General features: G+C 51.6%; 1 long non-coding RNA gene across 1 annotated transcript; it reads left to right on the plus strand.

Annotated features, from left to right (window-relative positions):
• The first annotated feature begins 1,238 nt into the window (after window positions 1-1,238).
• On the plus strand, window positions 1,239-4,012 carry LOC102549399 (uncharacterized). Its single transcript, XR_015620548.1, has 3 exons — window positions 1,239-1,389; window positions 1,994-2,138; window positions 3,845-4,012. It is a non-coding gene; the product is annotated as an uncharacterized LOC102549399 (long non-coding RNA).
• The last annotated feature ends 2,249 nt before the right edge of the window (window positions 4,013-6,261 follow it).

Genomic DNA, 6,261 nt, shown 5'->3' on the forward strand with positions numbered 1-6,261 from the left:
CACCTCCTTCTGCCCACAAAGCCCCAATCTGAGTAAATCCAGCTCCAGCAGGCCTTTCCCTCTGACAGACTCAACCAAAACAATCAGACTTGTCAGGACCCATCAAGCAAGGCAGGCTGCAGGCAGTGAATTGAATTTGCAAGCAAGATAATCAGTTATTGACTGAAGGGGTGAGCTGCAGCTCTGGCCTACTCCTGAGGAAATGAACTTCTTCACGTCCTGGTATATTTACTGGTCAGAGTGAAGGGTGCTGCTGGAAGTTGACGCTGGTGGGAGAGTGGAAAGATGGATGGGAGCTGCACCTTCCCTCCCCTCCCCTCCTCTCCACTTTATTCCCCTTTTCTCCCTTCCTCCTCTCCCTTCCCCTCCTCCCTTCCCCTCTTCCCTGCCCTTCCATCCCTTTCCCTCCTCCCCTCTTCTCCTCTCTCCTCACCTTCTCTCCCTTCCCCTCTCCTCCTCTACCCTCCCCTCCTCTCCAATCCTCTCCCTTCTCCTCCTTTCCCTTCCCCTCCCCTCCTCTCCCCTTCCCTTCTTCCCTTCTCTCCTTTCCCCTCACATCCCTTCCCCTCCTATTTTCTCCCCTCCCCTTCTCTCCCTTCCTCTCCCTTTCCCTCCCCTCCTGCTCTCCTCTTCCCTTCCCTCCCCACCCACTCCCCTCCCTCCCTTCTCTCCTTTCCCCTCCCATCCCTTCCCCTCTTATCTTCTCCCCTCTCCTCCCCTCCCCTCCCCTACTCTTCCTTCCCCTCCCCTCTCCACATCTGTAGGGAAAGTATATCCGGAAAAGCATGTGTCTTGGTAAAACGCACAGGTCAGTCTCATACCTCACAGGAGGGACGATGGGGGTGGAGGCCCAGACTCTTGATTTTGATTTTCCTGGCTCTCCTAGATGCTTCTGGCTTTGAGCAAGAATGGAAGGAACACAGCCAGCACCCCAGTCCTCTCCTCTAATGCCAGGCTCTCACAAGGGGTGCCGGATGCCGGGTTTGACTTCCACCCTTAAAGCTCCTGGCTGTAGGATGTCTGCATCAACTGTAGGGGGCACTATAGGCCTAACAACAGTACGGGGACAGCCTATGAAGTCCTGTTGTGCTCAGCATTCATCATAATTATAAAATGTGTCCCAATTCCAGGCAAGATAAAACGAGAATCGAGGACACGTGTCTCCGCGTCAAGAAAGCATGGGGCTGTTATTTTCATTATTCTCATTAATTTGTTTATATCTCACTCTGTACCCAAAGGGTTTGCCTTGGGGAATTGAGTCAGCTATGCCTGACTCTCTCAGATGTGGCTCGGTTTGGAGGCTACAGCGGACGAGGCAGCTTCGACCAGCCTTAGACCGCCAGCTCAGAAGGTCCTCGATGACGTCCCACAGGCAGAGAAGTCTGCAAGGTCAGGAGACATTAATTACATACTCAGGAAGGCCTAGAACCCACATGACAATACCCAGGGCGAAGGGCATCCCAGGTATGAATACTGAGGCCTTTCCAGGGTCCCTCTTAGGACAAACTGAGTGGCCAAGTGCCATCTGGACCAGCTCCCTGTGGCACCACACAGGTCTGGTACTGAATTCCAGGGAGTCTCAGGTTTCTAAGCTTGAACCCAGCCTCTGGGCTCTTAGAGAGTACATCTGTCAGGGTCAGAAGTAGGAGTGCTCCCTTTAGTCACTAGATCTTTCGATCTATTCGTGCACTCCGCTCTTCCTCTTGCTCTCGGAGGCTGGAGTGACATTAGGTTTACAGAGGGAAGGAAAGTAAAGGGGATGTGTTCATGGCCTGTGCTTGGCTTTTGTCTGGTTAGTTTTCTTTCCTTTTCTTTTCTTTTCTTTTCTTTTCTTTTCTTTTCTTTTCTTTTCTTTTCTTTTGAGCTGGGGACCAAACCCAGGGCCTTGCACTTCCTAGGCAAGCGCTCTACCACTGAGCTAAATCCCCAACTCCTTGTCTGGTTAGTTTTACTCCATGTGTATGATTTTTTTTTTTTTTTTATGCCTACTTAGGTCTGTGCACCAAATGCCTGTTATCTTCGGAGGCCAGAAGAGGGCGCCAGATCTACCGAATCTGGAATCGTGGGTAGTTGTGAGCCACCACATGGGTGCTGGGAATCAAATGCACGATCCCTGGGAGAGCAGCCAGTGCTCTTAGGTACAGAGCCATCTTTCTGGTTCCGAGTGCTTGTCTTTCCTTGGGCCCTGTATACCCAAGGGCCTGTGGGAGCCAACGACAGGTACCTCCAAATTCCAGGCTCTTCCCTTTTTTCCTGAGCTGCCCACCAGAGTCACATGGGCAGAGTGACGCTTGCAGGTAATGGCCCCATGTGCACCTGGCAGAATGCGAAAGGGGATCTGTCTACCTGGCTTGGTCTCCTCCATCCAGGGTCCCATGTCAACCTCTTTCTGCAGAGAGGGCTCTGGGCCCTGGGGGAAGACGGAACTGCAGGCCATAGGTGTGACCGTCCTCCTGTTCCTAGACATTTCTCCAAAACGATGCCATGCTTTTGCAGTTGGATCTCATGCAGGCATAATGCTGTGTTTGTAATGGAGGGAGCTTGGCCTATCTGCAAACATGAGACAATCTTTGGCTTTTTTTTTTTTCCTGAGAAAGATGCCAGTGAGTTAGACAAAGGCTGGAGCCCCAGTCGGAAGCCTCAGCGAGAAGAATCGAAGCATGGAATCAAAGGCTCATGGGGGGAGCTGAGTCAATAGACACGGCTAATCCTGTGTCTCCTGCCTTCACTCCTCATATGAGAGCTCAGTCCCTGGCCCCGGAGTGCCCAGGGCACAGGCATTTCTCCCTCATTAACTCTCGGCTTGTTTGGGTGTTAACTGGCAGGAAGGAAGGCACTAGGGATGTTGGTTCATAGAAAACACTCTGAGCTGCCACGGTCCCTCCTTGCACTTGAAAAGTAGAGTCTGTGGGAGGTCCTGGTGAGCCTTCTGACATGGATCCTGGGCCTCCATGGACAATATGGAGTCCCTGGCCCTTTCCAGTCAGATCCTGTGTAGCTGGGCAGCTTTTCCTGGCTCCCCAGAGCATCCAGGGGCCAGACATTCCCAGGTCATCCAGGGGCATTGCTGTCTGGATCCTGGGTGATGAGGCTCTGCAAGTCTTCAGGTTGTGACAACTGCCTTAGCCCCATGGTAGCCAACACGCTTGATGATGTACGCAGGGAAGAAGGACTGACTTGCTCTGGCCTGTGCTTTGAGAAGTGTTTTTTCATCACAGAGGAGGCTGAATCCAAGAGTAAGTTTACGTCACGGTGGCCAGGAAGCAGAGCGGGGACCACACTGGAAGATATAACCCCGAGGCTACACTCCCAGCTTGAGCCTATCTAACTTTTTAAGCACTTCCTAATAAAGCCACCATCTCTTTAATGCATCAAGGGGTGAATCTTTCACTTAAGTCAGAATCCCCGTAATCTAATTATCCACAGAAATTCCCTCAGAGACACGCCCAGAAGTGCTAACCTCCAGGGCAACTCTAAATCCAGGAGGATTAATCCGATCCAACCATGATTAATTAATCGAGACTAATCATCACACCTGTTTATTTGAGCTTTCTTTTCTCTTCTTCTGGGAGACATTAAAGGTGAGACAGGACTGGCCCTGTGGAAGGGAAAGAAAGTTGTTAGAGTCCCCAGCCTGGGTACACAGTCTAAAAAAAGAGAAATCTCGACCGAGGGATAGTTGATTTCCACTTCCTAAAATTTGTATTTAGAAGACTTCATCTTCTCTGGGCCCTGTATTTGGAATTGGGTTCTGTGAGGAAGTCAAGATTGATGGGGTTGTAGGTCAAGGTTAATAAGGGCATAGATGTGGATCCTTGACCCAATCTGGTGAATGTCCTTACAGAAAGGAGAAGGGACAGTGGATGCTCTCCTTCCAAGGATGACCACGTGAGGCACACGGTGAAGGGAACCACCTTGAAGCTACGGAGAGAGGCCTCAGAAGATGACAGCAGGAGACACCATCACCCTGGTCACCGATCTCCTCGCAGGCCTCAGAATGATGAGAATGCAGGTTTGTGCTGTGGAAGGCCTCGGGTTCCTTGCCAGTCTTGAGCTCACTAATGTCAGCACCTTGAGCCCATTTCGTGTGGTGCCTTGGTTCCCCTCCACCAGGGCCTTTCTGAGGCTGCCGCTGGCCGTCTCTCCTCTGTCTGCCCAGCGGCCTCCTCTCTGGAGTCTTCCCCGACTCTGGAAGATCTACACCCTGGGAGCCTCAGATCCTTGCCAGAACCTCTGTAGTTGGCTCAGCTCAAACCTGGAGTTCAGGGAGAGGGGACACCTGGTGATTTGTCTCCACTAATGGAACTCGGCTAGAGAGAGCTGGAGGCCGGCGGGATTGTCTTAGACAATTTCCTGCGGTACAAATGCTAATATTTCAACCAGTGGGCCTCAAGGGAGGAATCCGTAATTCCTCTAAAGAGGATGGCCATTTCAAGACATCCCTGGGCACCGATTCTGGAGACCAGCTCCTGGGCTGGATGGGCTGCGGGCTCAGCCCGCAGTGACCATTCTTATCGCTAACTTATAACTAACCAGAACAGCTGAGTGAGAAAGGCAGGAAGATGCCTCCGGGTGACTTGTAAGGGATGGGGTGGGAACTCATGAAGACGTAGGTGTTGGCAGGGCTCTGGGGAGGGTAAGACTATATCTCAACTGTATGCATGCTGTTCCCCTCAAAGCCCCTTACTCAAATCCACCCTCTTCTCGTGCTGTGGCCTTTGTGCACCCGTGAGCTGAGGACTCTTACAACAACATGTGTTATTGGTGGAACAGGGGTGAGTTACAGGTCTGGGGGACACTTTCTGTGGCTGATGGCTGCGTTGGCAGCTCAACATATGACTTCATGGTCTTGGTTTCCCTGGTTGCTATGACAACATGCCTTAAACCCAGTGGCTTAGGGCATTTCCTTTGAAGAGAAATCTGACTCGAGTCTATGGTTCCTTCTAGAAGTTCTAGGGGGCAATCTGGCCCTCACTATTTGCAACTTCTGGTGGCTCCCATGTTCCTTGACTTGTGTCTCCACATTGCAACCTCCGTCTCTGTTGTCACAGAGCACTGTCTCTGTCCCTGGGTCAGGTAGCCCTGGCCCTTCATCACAGGATGACCATGACTATACTTAGGGCCTGTGTTAATAACTTTCCTTGAGGCTGTGACAGAATACCTTCTAAAAGCAACCTAAGGAAGGGAGGGACGGTGGTTTCAGGTCTCAGTCATCCTGGTGCGTGATAGTGATTGGAGTGGGGTACACTGACTTAGAGCCTGGTCTGGATCCACTCAGAGAAGCCAGCTTTATGGTGTGGCCCTGGGCAAGTCACAGAGCACTTCTCAGGCAGAAAGGAACATGATTCCTTGCTGTCAGGGTCAAAGGGAAAGGTTACAGCACAGGTCTTATTCCAAATCTTCCCTGTGTGCGGTGGGATATTCCCAGTTCCCAGCCTTGCCGTCATGTGAATGTAGCTTACCAAGCAGGCGACACCAGCATCCAGTGAGCCCCAGGCATCTATCTGTCCACCTCTCCAGCTCTGGAATTACAGATTAGGAAGTGGCTTCCTGACACACCCAATTCTAAGAAAGTACAGTGTTTACAGTATTTTCATCGATTCTTTGAAAATGTCATAAATGTGTATATCTTTTGGTCACATGCACTCCCACCACCCTCTCCCCCTCCCACTTCTTCCAGACCCACTCCCACCTTCTGCCTCTCCCAGCTTCATGTCCCTATTTCTCCCTGTAACCCACTCAGGACAATTTGTGCTGCCCGTGCACTCAAAGGGTGTAGAGCCATCCACTGAAGCACCATCAATCTGCCAGGTGCCACATCCTTGAGGAAACCTGGCTTTCCCTCCCTTAGAAGCCATCAACTGTCTGTAGCTCCTTGGCTGCAGGCAGCTCTTCAGGTGACCCTCCTTCCCCGGGTTAGAATGTTGGCTGGTTTGATCTTGTGCGGGTCTTGAACAAGTGCCACTGTCTCTCTGAGTTCAAGAGCCCGTTGGTCTCCTTGTGTCCAGATGGTTTAGTTTGACTCTGGTTCTCTCTAGCTTTGACAAACGTTCTGTCCCCACTTTGTCAACACCCCTGAGCAAGGGAACACGAGGGCCTTGGATGTGGGTCCTAGAGATTGAAGTCAGATGTTCCTTCACGAAAGGCCTGCTCTGCAGGCCCTGTGGTCATGTCCCTACAAGCGTCAAGCACATCCTTTATCGAGTGTGTCCGCTGTCTTTGCTTCAGCTCTGGTGGTTACCGCGATGTCAGCTTTGGCTG

Source organism: Rattus norvegicus, chromosome 5 (genome assembly GCF_021556685.1).
Source record: "Rattus norvegicus strain SHRSP/BbbUtx chromosome 5, alternate assembly SHRSP_T2T, whole genome shotgun sequence".
Taxonomy (NCBI): Eukaryota; Metazoa; Chordata; class Mammalia; order Rodentia; family Muridae; genus Rattus; species Rattus norvegicus.